The sequence below is a fragment of the Pelecanus crispus genome, chromosome 3, assembly GCF_030463565.1.
Source record: "Pelecanus crispus isolate bPelCri1 chromosome 3, bPelCri1.pri, whole genome shotgun sequence".
Taxonomy (NCBI): domain Eukaryota; kingdom Metazoa; phylum Chordata; class Aves; order Pelecaniformes; family Pelecanidae; genus Pelecanus; species Pelecanus crispus.
The window spans coordinates 88,153,787-88,170,985 of record NC_134645.1 but is presented as its reverse complement, the minus strand read 5'-3'; positions in this window follow the sequence as shown (position 1 = coordinate 88,170,985).

The following is a 17,199-nucleotide window of genomic DNA, read 5'->3' as shown; positions in this document are numbered from 1 at the left end:
TTATCAATGCTATTTAGGTCACAACTCCAAAACATAGCACCATACAATCTACTATGAAGAAAATTAACTCTACCCCAGTCAAAAGCAGAATAGGGGTTTTTTTGCCTTTATTTGCTCCTCATTCAGAGGAACTTTTCAGTTTTCCACAATGATATACAACCTTACTGCAATCTCATAATTTTCCACAGTTTACTCATAATCTAAGTTTGCAGAGAAAACATAGAGAACTCTGATATTTTAGAAACCTTGAATTATCTCATATAAAACTCACAATCTGAACTCTTTCAGGTTTTCTAATCTCTAGGTTGGTATTCTCAGACAAATAAGTAAAGTTAATGTAGAACCAAATTTTGTAGCAGACCTCTTCAGTATCAGTGTATGAAACACTACCAGGAAGTTTTAGTTATCCTAAAGGAATAGAACTTCAAACCTGGAAAGCTAGATACTCAAAACAAGTAAAATAATGAAAGAACAATTAAGTGAATGAAATAACCCTGACAAAAAACATCAAGATCTCTAGCCCTGGCTTAACTTCACCAAAGATTCTTAAGGAACAGATGAAAAGGTGTAGCTTGAAGAATTTTCTGGAAACAGTAAATAAATATAACAATAATTTAAAAATTGCTTCATTAAAGAAGGTTTGTGTTGATGTTGGGGACTCCACTTGCTCAGGAAGGCCTGGTTGTCAGGAATTTGCTCAGTCATAAATTGCTGAGAGCCAATGAGAGTGGAATCTTAGTAGAACAGCCTCATTCACTCTCCAAACTTACAGCGAGACTGGAGACCCTTTCCTACAGATGCTGTAAACTTTACACAGTTCAAGTTTCTCAGCCGTGACTTTGTTGCACACAAAACATGGAGACTGTTGCAGTAGTCTGATCTATACATGCTGCTGCTATTTTCTTAGTATCTCCTGGCTACATCAGTCCTGTAGCACTAATAAAGAAGTAAACTCCAGCCAGGTTGTAAGACACCCAACCACCATGACCTCCTTCATGTCTTGGTAGCCATAGGGAGGAAGCCAGACAATTCAGAACGAAGACATTCACATCACTTTCTGAAAATTGTTCCTTAAACAGTCCTTCATTGTGTCTATTAATAGAAGAGAAGGCATTATGTATCTAAAAGTTTGTCTGTTGACTCCAGCTATATCAGAGGGTTTGAGGTTGTTACTAATGTCCTTTCATTACTAGGGTTATCAGTCCTCGGTATCATGTGGCTCCAGTTCTCCCTTGCACGTTTTCTGTAGAATTTCTTCTGAAAGGTCCATGATAAGGATTTACAGGAGAAACAAGAACTCAGCCTCAGATAGGTTAAAGCTACATGAAGAAGCAATAGAAAAGGAGAAAAACATAACATTGAATCTTCTATACCTGCTACGGTATGTAGCACAACTGTAATTCCTCATTATTTTCATCTTTTGTTCTCCATTCCCTCCTTGTATGTTTTCAGGAAAAAATGAGGTAATCACTCTTCTTCACACTGTAAGATGATATAGCATGTCTGTTCTATTCCAGCCAGGAGTCCCCAGTTTCATGTTTACACTCGGTGAGGAACTTGTCTTTTATGGAGAGAGAAGTTACTTACCCTTCTTTCCACATGAAGGCACAAGTCAGGGTCAGAGTATTAAAGTTACGAGAGAAACTGGATGATTGTTGACATACAGTCACCAAAGTTTGTCACTGATTAAGTGAACTGCTTCACCCTCTCATCATTAACTAGGCAAAGAAATGTTGATAAATAATTTACTTAAGAGTATTTGTTCATCTTCTCAAGGTTACATGTTTGTTATTTGTTCCGAACCTGTGGGATAGACTTGATAAGGGCCAAAACTTATGTGGGACAACACTGATTTCTCCCAGTATATGAGCTAATTTCTCTTAATTTACGTAGCCAGGTGTATCTAATATGAATTAAGAAATGTAGCCTGTAATATTCCTTTAATTTTAAGTGATTTGAAGGATTGTTTCAATCTTGACAGTATTTTGAAAAAGAATGACAGATCTTATTTACATTGTAATGTAAATTCATTGACACTCTTAATTTGTTCATACTTTAATTCATCCAGACAGGGCCCAGGACTTCTTCCCAAGGACAAAAATTCCAAAAGCTAAGAGGTAACAATGACTTTCCACAGTTGTTTTTGACTACAGTGTCATATTTTAGACCACTTATAATAGCTGTCGAATAACATCATTGTTACTTAAATAAAAATGCTACCCACTGTTTTATCAGAATCACTGTTCAGCTGAAATTTACAATTGCATCACTTATCACAGCAAGAAATCCATTTTACTAAAAATAATAGAAAGGGGCACACTGTATGACAACTTTGTATAGCAGTTCATTTGAAACAAGTGAATTCAAAATGTCTGTGAAGGAGTCTTGTGCTAATTACACTTTCTGTTTTCCTATAATTCATTTTCTAGAAGTTAGAAAATATATCTAAGACTTAACTGACATTTCTGACAATTTCCAACTGTTTTCTCAGACTATTTTCAATGAATAAAAATAACAGATTCAAATATTTCAAAATGAACTTAATTCTTAAAAAAAAAAATTAGACTTAAAAATAGACTAATATATTACTTCAGTATGTACATTTTTTAATCTTAGAGGTCATATACATTTTTCTGTAGTCAGAATATTTCTTCTCAAGAAACACTTACATCAAGAAATCAGGTCCCTGAGCCAGAAAACTGTATTAACACAAGCTTAATTTTAAGGATGTTAGTCCAAATGTGGTTTATTTTTTCTGAGGCTCTATTATTTTTATATTTTCTGTACATACTAGTTTAATGATAAATTTCATAAAAGTTTGAATGTTTTAAATGATATCTAAATCATAGTAGATGGCATATTTCATGCTTTTCTTTGGAACCCTTGAGCCTAGTTTTTTCCTTAACTTTCACATGAAAACTGAATGAATACTGGAAAAAAAACCCTCAGATTTCAACTAGTGATCTCCCTGGATGCATTCACTATCTATAAATAATTGGTAAAATCCCTTTACGTTTCTAATTAAAAATTGTTTATTCATACTGCTGGTCTTCATAGAATTTAATTTTACAAAACCAATTTAAGTATGAGCAAATATGTACAGGAACAGGAGCTGGATTATGGCCAGGAATGGCTTAAATGTGGGATTTGAAAAAGACCCCTCAGATGCTAATCTAGGGACTGAAGGGTTAATCTTTTTGGGTTAGGGTACATTTCAGTCTTATACATAGACCACTCACAAAAGAAGGAACAAAATCACCTGTAACATTGCTGTGGATTATTACTGCTTATTTGTTATTTTCTATTATGTTATGGTTTAGAAAAGTTACAAGAATTCAATTAAGTTGCAAAAACAACACTATATGAATTAAGCAAGATTTTACACAGTACGAAAAACACAGAATCCAACCCCCTAGGATAACATTCAGCAACCTAAATTGCATGACCATCCTCCAAATTCCTGCCTAAACTCTATATACTTGCCAACTTCTGCATAAAACTGATGTGAAAAACATAAAGTTTGTAGCCAAATTCAATACAGAAGCACATTTTATTTTCAACAGAGTGGCTGAATGAGCAGCATCCTGAAGAAAAAAAGAAAATAATAACATAAGAGGAGGTCCTGAAGGACTGTATAATAACAGGTGTACACATACAGGATCAAGAATGAGTAAGATGTTCTACACAACCACACCTCCAATCTGTCCTACCTTCTTAGTGTTAGGATCCCAATAAAACAAAATAAATTAAAATAAAGTAAGCCAAAATTAAATTAAATCAAATCAAATTAAAAGCTGCTTGTATGTCTTTCTGTCTTCATAGTCTGGCCCACACAACTCTGTGGCCATTGGAGCAATTGCTTCAACACTGCTTCCTATTGCTTGAATGCTTTTGTAATATTTTGCCCTATGACCAGCAAAAGATTCATAAAGTAGGTCATACACATAACAGAAGTGAAATACTCTAATTCCAAAAAAAAAAAAAATGTATATATAACCAGCTAATTCTGGAGGTTTGGGCTCAAATTTATCACCTAACCTCAGGCATTTGGTTGCAGTAATTAAGTCAGGAGCTAGGGCTTCATCTATTCTTAGTGAAGCATATTATCTTAACGAGGCAGAAACTCTCTTTAGCCTTCTGGCTTCAGCATGCAATGGTCCAACACCACACACCATCTCTCCTACCCTGAAGGACTGTTATAACAGATGGAGCCCAAAGTCATGGACTAAATTAACTCAATGAACATTCTAGAGGGATGGCCCACAGACTAAGGGAATGATGTCTGTGTATATATATCAAAAAACACGATAAGTGGTGGTGATTAATGGGAATGTATTAGAAAGTGTGGGACCTGGGCATGACGTAGATGGTATAGAATAAGGGGTGGATACTTTCCTGGTTTTGGCTGGGATACAACTAATTTTCTTCCTGGTAGCTGGTATAATGCTGTGTTTTGGATTTAGTATGAGAATAATGTTGATAACACACTGATGTTTTAGTTGTTGTTAAGTAGTGCTTACGCTAGTCAAGGACTTTTCAGCTTCTCATGCTCTGCCAGCAAGAAACTGGGAGGGGGCACAGGCATGACAGATGACCCAAACAGACCACAGGGATATTCATACCATATGACATCATGCTCAGTATATAAACTGGGGAGAGTTGGCCCGAGGAGACAGTGACCACTGCTCGGGGACTGGCTGGGTATCGGTCAGCAAGTGGTCAGGGATTGCATTGTGCATCACCTGTTCGGTATATTCTTTTATCATTTTTTTTCCCTTCCTTTTCTGTCCTATTAAACTGTCTTTATCTCAGCCCACAAATTTTACTTTTTCTCCTGATTCTCTCCCCCATCCCACTGGTGGGGGCAGTGAACGAACAGCTAAGTGGTGTTTAGCTGCCTGCCAGATTAAATCACAACAATTAATGAGGCAGAAACTCTCTTTAGAAGTGTGTATGTGCCTCCAGTATACATACACAAAGAGATAATCTAAGGTAGTTAGTCTTCTCACTTAGACATAAGAGTAACATAGGCTAAGTGGGATGACTTCAGTCTCTCTTCTGTTCAAGTCCATTTAGAATTCAGAAAACTGAAGTTCTACCACCCCTGTTTCCTAATGCCTCTGCTCTGGTAGGTAACCATTATAGAACAGAGACTCACCAAAATGTAGGACAGATATTATCTTTGAAACATAAGTGGATGCAAAAGGCCTGTTTAAAACCTGCAGGTAGTGGGAGAAAAAAAAAAAAATCACTTTAGTTGGGGTTGTCCTTCTGTCTTATTCCATTAGCCTACTCGGACACACATGATACCTAACATCATAGAGGACCTAAAACTTGGGCATTTGATGTTCCTTACCAAGCATTCCTCCATCTACAACCAAATAGTTTTGGTATCACCTCTAGCCTTTAATTAACCTGGGCATGTCCTGCCTAACTGATAAGGGACAGCTAAAGAGGACTGTATTGCTTCATTACGTTACAGTTATGTTATGCTACTACTGTGAAAATTTGCTTTAATGGTTATTTAGGAAGAATGCTTTAGTAGACCATTTATAAATACTGTGGATTTTGTATTGTTTTACTTCTAATCCCACCCTCATTTGCTGTTTTGTATGAAGTATTTAGATGCATACTGCCCTAAAAATGAACTCCTTGGCTATTTTGAATTTTTATGCTGTTACTCAATGGTCAATTAATTCCACCTAAGGTCACAGTTATGCTTTTTTATTACTTGTGATGATGTTTTTGTTTAACATTCATGTAACTTTGTTATAGCTCATAAAAGTGATTAATGAAGAACTCCTAATTGTAAAATACAAGTTTTTTATTCTTCTATCTCCTGCTGCATAAAGATTTCTAAGTATTTGAAAGCCTATTATACAAGCTAAGTGAAATGTGCTCCATTCTGAAGCACAAGACTTCAGACTTAGCTAAAAAAATAGATTCTGTAGGTGATAATGGACCAGAGTATTCTCCCAGCCCTTGAAACACCATTTAACTGAGGGAGAAGATTTCTCTCACTACTATTCAAAATTTCAAGAAAGCTTTTTTTTTTTTCTTCTTGCTTATTCACGGTCTACATTAAAGATTAATCTAAAACTTAAACCCTTACCAATCTCAGTCTTGTACTATGTATTATGACTCTTGAACAAAATATATCCAAATGTACTTATTGAGGCCCAACAGCCATACTCATTTAATCAGAAATATTTATTAGCATGTTTAGTTACTTTAAAGATGCCCTTTCCTTATCCTTTTCCATATACATATGCAAGCTTAGCTTTCCAAGCCATATTTCCCACATCAGGTTTTTTTCATTGCTACTCTCTCTAAAAGTAACTACATTAACTGGAGGCAAAGTAGGTGAGAGGAAGAAATTGCATCTGGGATCCCTTAGCTAAAGGCAGGAATAATGTTGTTGGCATGTCACAGGCCAAAGATATCAAAGATATCAAAGAAAGGAAAACCTCAGTAATCTGAAGAACAATCAGTCAGAAAAGGAAATTAAGTTTGGGCTACATTTAAAGGTTTTCCTGATGTAGCTATGCTGCTTAGAAATCTTACCAGACCAAGGAGCACTTCTGGAATAGCCTATTCTGTTTAGAACTTGTCCAGTCTGATACTTTTAAACTTTATCCCTGATGGAAGTTTTCCAGTATCGTACAACAAGCAGATCCCTGTAAGTGTTGATACACTTTGAGATACCTGATGCAAGAACTTCTGTGCATGACTGGCATGGAGCAATTATGAAAGACTGACTATTCTGTGCTCGATTACTTGGGAGAATCGCAGAGCTCCTGCCATCTAGTACACTACATTCAGTTATTCTGAAGAATTTAAATTAGGGAAAAGATTGAGTACACTTACAACATGTCTGCCCATCCTGTACATCTGTAATTAAACAGAATAGAGCATTTCTTAGTATGTCTAAGCCCATTAGGCTTAGGCACTGTCAGTCACATTGTAGAATTTTCTTCTGCTTTGAAAATTAAGAGGGGCACCATGGCAATTGATATTCACTGTCTGTGCAAAAATTTATCAACAGCAGAAAGGAAGTCCCAACAGATAAGTTATAATATAAGGGAGCAACTGGGAAAAAAAAAAATATTCACAAAGCAAATTTTTAATATTAGTATTGTTTACATAAAACTAAACTGATAGGTATTAGTCTGAACCCTGTATAGGTATGAAATATTTATCCTACCCTTGCGCAGCCTGCGTAAGAGTCACTCAGAAATGAAGTCAGATAAAAGAGGAACTGGGAATGTTTTAAATTGGTGCCAATTTTAATCAAATCATAAGTGTTTCAAAGGATTTTCAAATTAGGAAGTTTCAGAGAAGCTGGAAGAAGGAAGAAAGGGGGAAGACAGAATGGAGCAGCCACATCCTACACCTGCACTGAAGTCAGACAGGTATGAAGCTTTCCTGGAGCAGCTCTAGTGCTGCCATCACTTCCCAGAGCTTCAGAGACACTTTCCAATGACCACGCCTGCCAAGTATGCTCTACTGCCTTTCTCAAGTACTCCACATTCATAACTAAGAAGTACAAAAATGCCAGAATATGTCCATACAAGTGAAATTTAGAGTTGACATTTTCAATCAAAATTTACTTTTAAAGTAATATGAAGTTTCATCTTATTTCATGGGGTTTTTAAAATTATATTTGCTTCCTCTTACAACACATCTCTTAGAATAATAGAATCACAGAATCGTTTAGGTTGGAAAAGACCTTTAAGATCATCCAGTCCAACCATTAACCTACACTACCAAGTCTACTCTAAGCCAATCAAGGGTAGACTAGACTAAACTATGTCCCGAAGTGACACATCTACTCAGTTTTTTGAACATTTCCAGGGATGGGGACTCCACCACCTCTCTGGGCAGCCTGTTCCAATACTTGACCACCCTTTCTGTAATGAAATTTTTCCTAATTTCCAACCTAAACCTCCCCTGGTGCAGCTTGAGCCCATTTCCTCTCGTCCTATCACTAACTACTTGGGAGAAGAGCCCAGCACTCACCTTACTACGACCTCCTTTCAGGTAGCTGTAGAGAGCGATAAGGTCACCCCTCAGCCTCCTCTTCTCCAGGCTAAACAACCCCAGTTCCCTCAGCCGCTCCTCATAAGGCCTGTGCTCCAGACCCTTCACCAGCTTCATTGCCCTTTTCTGAACACCCTCCAGCACCTCAATGTCTTTCTTGTATTGAGGGGCCCAAAACTGGACACAGTATTCCAGGTGCAGCCTCACCAGCGTCGAGTACAGGGGGACAATCACCTCCCTGCTCCTGCTGGCCACACTATTCCTGATAGAAGCCAGGATGCTGTTGGCCTTCTTGGCCACCTGGGCACACTGCTGGCTCATGTTCAGCCGGCTGTCAACCAACACCCCCAGGTCCTTTTCGGCCAGGCACCTTTCCAGCCACTCTTCCCCAAGCCTGTAGCGTTGCATGGGGTTGTTGTGCCCGAAGTGCAGGACCCGGCACTTGGCTTTGTTGTTGGCCTCTTACAGCCAAACGATTGAAGAGTCCTGTGGAAACAGAATTGGGAGTACCTCCTGGTTCTTTCACTGTTCCAGCACACACTGTCCGTTATAAAAAGCTCTATTGAGAATGAATTCTATTAAGTGGATGCTAAATTTTGAAGAATCTTCTCATCAAAGCAGGAGATCATGATATATCTTAAGAGAAGAAATTCACTTGGTGAATGAATTTCAGCACTCAGAGAGAGTAGGAACATTAAATTAAATTGCAACTCATTCAAAACATGGTGTATTACATTCTTGGTTGAACACCTTATTTTATTTTTATCAAAATATCAACTCTTCTAAGGACAAATTCATTTCTGTAAAAAATTTGTCTTGGTTTTATCTTTTTAGCAAACTAACACTTTGAGTGCATTACCTTTGCAATATTTGAAGGATTGCAAGCTGCTCTACTCCTTCTTCCCACTCCTACAGGAAGTGCAAAACTCATCCTTCTCTTCCACTACTGTAGTCTTTGTAGGTGTATCAGCAGCAGGGAATAGGTAGACAGTAGATTTGTTTTATCTTGCACCTTTGGGAAAATTTCTCTATTGAAGTTGTGCATGAAAAGGCTGTATTCCCTGATCTGTCTTGATATTATGCTCTGGCACATTGAGCAACAGAGAAATAGTGAATCAAGCTGATCTTTTCCGAAAAGAGAGAAAAAAAAAACAAAACAAAACCTCCCCTTGCCCCCTCCAACAATTATGGATGATAATGCTTTCCTTTGAGAACAGTAACATTGATGAGGCTTGATGCTTCAGCCTCTCTTTCTCTCACCGGTTTAGGATAGAAATATCAGTAGAAATATGACATAAAGCATAGAGGGTCCTTTCCTCATTGTTGTGTTCCTCACTGTGAATGAGTAGTCTGCAAACAGACTCAACAGACATGTTGGCCAGTATGAGCACCACTTGAGTCAATGTGTGTTTTCAGGACAGAGAGTGTCTTTAGGCTTTTTGCATCTTAGGTAAAAACCTGAAAGTTCAAGGATGACTTACCCTTTTCTCACCTTGGCCAGATTACAGACCAAGAATAGAGGACTTTGGCCTCTGTCATCTTGTCTTCCATCCTGCAGGGCTTTCCACCCACTTATTTATTTAATGCCAAAATTAATTAAATAAGTTAATTACTGATTTTACTGTACATTTTACTGTGTAGGCGACTGAATATAGGAACAGGTTTGCCAGAGGTTGTGGAGTTTCAACCATTTGGTGGTCAAAAGGTTTTGACTCTTGGTAATCAAAACCCAACTGCACATGGCCCTAGTCAACTTGCTCTACCTGAGCCTGCTTTGAGTGACGGCTTGGACTAGACAGTCTCCACAGGTTCCTTTCTCCTTCTCAGCTACTCTGTGATTCCATAGCTGCTTGAGGTAAACCAATTTAGAGAATTTCCCTGTTGCACATGTTTCAACCATTTTCCATGTTAGAACTAAGACCAGTAACAGTCACGATAATCTACTGCCTTAAGACTAAAAGAATAGTCATTTTCTCACTATAATTTCTGTCTATATTTTTCCTTTTCTTCACAACTTTCCCCCAATTTCCTTCCTAACATAATTCCCCAAATTTATTGGTATGAAACTATGGACTACTGGAAAAGAAGTGTAAAGTACTGCAGATCCTTCCACAGTACACCAGCTATATTTCTATATTCAACCTTCAAAATTGCCTTCAGAGAACTGGGTTCTCTAAAATTATTCCTCTTCCAGAGGAATGAAAATATTCTTCCAGAATAATCTCAGCTACTGAATACAGTTGCCATGGTCACTGAAGCAATTTTTTCCTGCTCACAGTCCCCAAAATAGACAGGCTTTTTTACCAGGTTAACTTGATGTGCCAAATATTTTAATAACTTTATTATAAGGACAGCTAATTTTTTACTGGGAGTCATAATTGTAGAAAACATCTATGCTTTCTAATCCTGGTGAAGCTTGAATGGGTCTATTCCAAATACAGATGATGACTTCAAGGTATCAGTAGAAAATGAGAAAATGCTAACTGTTTGAATACTGCTCAAAGGAACTGAATACATCAAAAAGTTTTGAAGTGTTTCCCTCTGCTACCTTTAATTGTCTGCCTCTCTACACTACTATGTATTTGTATATATCCTCTATTTCAACATCAGCCTAAGACTAATGGTCCCACCTGTGCCCATCCTCTTGTCACTCAAATTCCTTCTAAAATCCCATATTTCCCATATCATCTAGAAGCATACCCCTTCCATCTGTCTTCTCCACTTGAAAATAAAAAAGAGAATACCAAAGACTATATAACAGTCTAATGTGAATTACATTTCTGTATAACTTTTCATCTCAGTCACTGTCTTCTCCAGTAAAGCCTAGAGACTTTTATCTAGATAAACCACAGTTTATGAAAAAAGTAATTGGTTTTTTTTTTTTTTTTTCTGGATTGGGACTTTGGTTGATAAACTTTTCAGGCCAGGAATTTTACTTACTTCCATTGTTCCAGAAACTGCAAAAGGTTGTTTATCTGAAAACTAACATAATAGCAAGGCCTAGTAATTTTCATTAGAAAACTGCAGTCTGCCTTATAAATTTTTATAAAGGTACTCTGCTGTAGAAATGGTCAAGAGTTCTCAAGTGTGAAAAAAAAAAAAGTTTACTTAGTGAGTTTTCTTCCTTTTCAGAAGGTTCTTGACTCAAGACTAGAATGACTAGTATGTATGCTGTCATTGCTGAGATTTCTCTTAGCCCAAAATAGAAGTGATCACATTACTTCTGTGCAAAGTGTGAGCTAGTGCTGTGAACCTTTGTTTGGCCAGGTCTGTGTATCAGGTCTATGTTCTATGTGCAGCAGGCTATTCCCTGCTTGAAAGGTCTACAGAACACAGAATTAGGTAATTGTCCATACAGTGTGAAATGTCCTGTCACCATGGGGGAGTAGCATGGCAGTGAAAGTCAGTAACCTGGTCGCTGGTGAGGAAAATTGCTTCCCAGACTCCACTGCCTGTATTGACTAAGGGCTGACCCCAAGTGCAGCTCCAGAATGGCACAGGTAGTACATAGGTCCTCTGTCATGTCTGCCATCTTAAGCAGATGTTTTAGATGAATGGGCATCCTGATGGAAGCAGATGTCTACAACCGAGCAATGGAATTGATCTCTACATCTTTGTAGAACATTATGGACGCTTAAACACATCTCTAGAGCCCTGCATATGGACTTTCAGAACTCAATCTTTTTGACATATGCAACTATCTAATACATTCAGGATCTCCCATGTATCTGAGACATTCACTTGGTGCTGGGAGGTATGATTGGGACCTAAAGGAGACCTATTACTTCTAGCATCAGTCTGAAGCCAGATGGACATACAAAAAGGTACCAGAGACATGTCTGGACAGCTGAACTGGTCCCATAATCTCAGGAGGAAAGCAAAACTGTGAAGGAAACTTTAAGTGTCTAACACTCCTTTACAGTTTTCCTTTCCTCCTAGGTTTATAAGTAATGCCTAACACTTAGACATTTAAAGTTCAAATCTCTAGATAACAATGTAGATCCCAAAAGAAAAGTAAAAAATTAAATTTTGAGTCTACTTCTTAGTTCTTTTGTATCTTTCACTTCTTTAAACTTTTCTTCTTTTTCAAAGACTCCACAGGAACAGCAGATTTTAAACTTCAGTGTTTTCTCAGCAATTTCAATACAACTTACAGATATTAAGCTATGAGAGAATGACATCTACTTTGGTCTCCTCCTCTCTCCCCATTATGATTAAAGGCACTTAATTTAATGGTTTCAGAGCTTTGTACAGAACAGACAGATATTGAAATCAAGGGAAGAGCACATGCACTCTGTATCAGGGTTCAGGGAAAAAAAACAACCAAACAACCAAACAGACAAAAAGCTAAAACTTTCCAGGCCAATCACTGCACAATACGTCAAACCCAATTGTAAAATATCATCCTGATGCATCATCATTATGCACCTATAACACTATAGATTGGATTAAATGTAGTCAGTATTTAGAAGATAACAAAATGCCAGATCCTGTTTCCTTTGTTTCTGAAGACTGCAAAAGAAAAACATGATTAACCATTTGGACTCTGTCTCTTATCAATAAATGCTTGTATAAACATAAATTGAAAATCTGTGGTGTTGTGTTGCTCAAGATTGAAGAGCAGTCTTGCATACAGGAACCTGAGAGATGGATACCAAGTCAGCACACATGGAAACTGTATACCAGATAGCAGCAATAGTGCCTGATTGGCTTGAGTAATTATAAAGATCAGAACTAGATGATATTCAGGCAGCAGTGAATGTTTCAAATCCCAAGGAAGTCACTGAGAACTAATAAATTTTAACACTTCAACAGATCTGACCTGACACTATTTTACTGGAGTTTAGACGAAAGCGTGTCTAAACGACCATAGTTTAAAGCTGAAATAGCTCTTGATGGAATCTCTTATTCTGCCAAATTCCAAATAAGAAAAAAAATAGGGACTAAACATCCAAATTATAAAAGCCATATAGATGTAGGTATGCACGCTATATTATCCAAAAGGCTGTAGAGTATTCAAAACATAAAAATAATGCATTTCTAAAATCTTTTTAATATTTTCAAATCAGTATAAAAATGCACTCATCTGAAGATTTGCAGATCACAATTAAAAAAGGCCTACATCACTGGCTTTTGGTCAAGACCAACAGTTTGGTCCAAAGGCCAGGGATATTCATAGAAAGGTTTCCATAAGCTTTCAGGAGTTTGATAAACAACAGCTAAACAGACATCTAGCATACCATTTAAGAATTTCTCAAAAACAAGCAATGTCTCCTCCCTGCCCCAGCAAAGATAAAAATGACAAAATGAAATCTATGACATAAGTGCTTGGTGAGCTCCTTGAAAATTATGTCCATTTCCTCCCATTATCTCAAGCCTTAGTCTTTGGGTTACTAAGAAATATCAGGTTTATTTTTAACTTTACTGCTAAGAAGGAATTATTTCAGTTTTGCTTTCCTTTGGTCTGCACATATGTATTTCATTGAATCAGGGCTGAGAGCATTCCCATCAACAACAGGAAGACACTAATTAGTTTACTAAGGTCCATAAATGAGACTGATACCTATTTCTGAAATTTTATGTAACTTCTAAAATCCACCAGAATACAGTAGGCTGTCCCAACATCTGGAAGTGTTTAAACCAAATCCACTTATTAGCAGATGACTGTGGAACAGATTTATTGGTGTATAAAAATGCAAGTAAAAGTGATTAGATCGTGTTCTTTTAAGCACATTACTGACTTCATGTTACTTATGTAGAATCTTCACTTTAGACTAAAATGCAGTCATTTCCTGCTTTACTTTGAAAGATTTAAGAACAAGTTCTGAAAAGGAATGTATTAAAATTAATCCTAATTTTGAAAACTAACAAATGTAAAGATAATTACTTGTCTTACTAATGGGTTTCAGAAGTAACCAGGTTTTTTAGCCCAGTGAATAAATTAAAATAGTCCTTATCTCATTATTATGAAAAACCCTTCTGTGCTCTATCTGGTACGTCGGTAATCAAGGTTTTAGAGGTCCTTTGCCTGATTCTCCTCAGTGAGGCAGGTAAAATCACAGAGAGTCTATGACTACCTTTACAAATCCTCTAGATTACAGATATCGCTGCCCAGTGTTTATTCATTTTGAAAGTTCTGGAAACATAAGTATAGAGAAATTCAAAGGAACTGCCATTTCACAGTCCCCATTCATTGATAAATTAAAGCCGAAAAGGAACTTGTTATCTGATAACATATAGGAGTATGAGTAGACTTAAACTAAAGATCTGATATATTATTCCCTGTACTCATGCTTATGAAGCTGGCAAGTGAGGTCATGTTGTCTTTTTTACACATATTGATAAGGATATGGTAAAGAACTAGGGATTAGCTTCATAAGGAGCACTGCAATGCCTAACTTTTAAATGTCCAGGAGACAACTTTTTAAGTTGTCCAGGCTTTCCTACATCATGCAGCAAGATAATACACTTAGCAAAAGTATTTGCCAAAACTAGCATACTGAATAGGAAGCCCTGAAACCGCAGCCATATAAAAGGCTCTGTATCGAAATGCAGCAGCTAAGATGGAGGCTGAATGTCAAACCGAGGAGGCTGGATTCAGCTGGCACTAGAGGTTCAGGATTCCTTATAGGTCTTGGTGTTTCTCAGTTCATTTCAAACTGATTCATATACCATAAAAAATGTGGGGAATTTTCTTATTTTAGGTAGTAGATATAACTACTGAAGAATATTTTTGGATGGAAGGGGCAGCTATTATTTAAATCCAGTGTTCATATTTCTTCCTCCTGTTCTCCTTCCTGCTTGTACAGGCTGGAGCTTGATCATTGTTTTAAAATGTAGTGAGATTTCTGGAGGTTGTTCATTGGTAGCTGGTCCTCTATGTCCCAAAAGAATTTGAACATCCAGGAAGTTTCACAAAGTTCAAGTTGTTTTCCTTTCATTGCCATTTCCTCTTTTCCAACCATTATATTCCTTGATGAAAAACAATCAGCAATAAGACCAGAGGAACAGTCCAAAATACCCTTGCTCAATCAGCTGAACAGGTCTCTCTAGGTAGAACCAGTCCTGTTCCATCATTCCAGTGGCATGGAAGCATATGTTTGGAAACACTTCTTCCCTCATCACCCATGGCTCCATTTTTCTCCTTTCTTCTTGCACTTGCCTAACTTGATTATGACTGCATTTCTTCTCTGATCCTGATTACTGCCTGGCTAGTTGATTAGTGTTGCTTAGCATTTTAATGACTTTTGTGACTTCATCTAAAGGCAATGTTCTCATGGAAACAAGAAGAAATTGGCATATAAAAGTCTGGGAAAATAGGATACTTATAATGTGGCTGATATAATTTACATGGTTTAGGATCTGAGATTCCAAAATACTGATAACTTCGTAAGAAGCCATGACCACCATTCAGCTTTTGTGAAGCCTAAAAAATTACAAGCCAGTGAAAAATAATCAGAGCTTAACCTGAATTAAGCTGTTAATTTTAGAGAAATTTCTTCTTATAGAAGTACACTTGAACTAAGAATTACCTAATATTGGTCAACTTCATGCTTTGCAAATTTATATTGTATTTAGCTGATTACTGATATTTATTACTTAACAATATGAAAAAAATCTATAAGATGTATAAAAAGAGATAAGTAGGACTTCTGCAATATGTTACTTACACAGTTTCATATATTTATACTTTTTTATTTTACAAAAGAAATCCATAGGCTTTTTTCTGAGGTGTTATGAGAGGTTGATTTGACGACAAGAAATATTAGATTATTCAGCTTCTGCTCTGATATAGATCAATCTTCATGCTGCAGATACCTTATCATTCCTGAGAGAGCACTGTATGTGTAAACAGATTATAAAAGGTTAATAAGTATCATAAGCATGTTAGGTTTAAGTACCATGTGTTACAGATAATTATAAGCATATAAGTAGAAGGTTTTACAGTTAACTCATTGATTCATTGAACTCTATAGTCATTTACAGTAATTGTCTGACCACTCAACAGGTCATATATAATCCTTTATTATCCTTTATATATGGCCATCAATAAAATATATTTTAAAATAAAACATGATTCAAATATATGTTTAAAACTACTTCTCATAAATGGCTAGGTTTAATTAGTGACTACTGTCACTGTTTTTTGTGAGCTCTGATTTATGAGCTTGAACAGCTTTGGGGGTTCCTGCCCCTTGTTTTCTACTTTATCCTTATCTCAGAAAATTCTTGTTTTGATGAAGGGAAAGCTATTTTGTTTTATATAGGAATAGCTGCTTAAGAAGGATTGGTGCAACCCATGTATTATACAAAACTTTACCAGTGTACTGTTACTGAATTTGGTTTTCTTTAATACAATAGGCTATTATAAAAAATAATTAAAAGATGATGTACAAGTCACAAGAGTTATCCATGAAGCAGGGTAGGACATTGGGAAACTAATACAATCACTATTCTATATAATTAGACTGAATTGGCTCAATAGATATTTGGCATTATTAATTTATTTCTTTTATTCACCTATGCATTTCCCAATCATTATCAGGAACTTCTCCCATTTACTTATTTTAACTGAAGATCAGAAAATAAATGTGGCATGAATGTTGTTCTTATCAACATGCTGTTTTGAAAAGCGCAAAGGGAATTTTGAAGATTGTGTTCCCTTTTTTTTTATCTGTGACACAGTCAAGCTCACCTCACCACACACATGCACACACACACACAATTATTTTGTTTGTGCAAATAGTAAATTTATTAACATTCTTCTGCTCTGGAGCCTATAACTGCACAGCAACACTGTGTGTGAAAGCAGGTTTATAGCCCCTAACAGCACTGTAAGTGCTTAACCATAATTTCTAATGATGTCTGTTGGACTTTACTCTAGGGATCATATATCTGTTTAAAAATGAATTTCATAGATGCAAGGGTTTTTTGGTCTAAAGAAATTGCAGATTCACATTCGTTGTGCATATTTGACCTTTACCCTTCCACTCTCAATCAGAAAGGGCATGAGGCTGATGTCTTTTTCTGTCAAAGTGAGTAAAACTGCCATTCACTCCATTAATGAGAAATTCAGCTATTGATCTGATCTTTGCTCCTCTGCCATTGATTTCTGCTCTTTGTTTTGTCATTTGGACCTAGAACTGTCAATAAGTTATT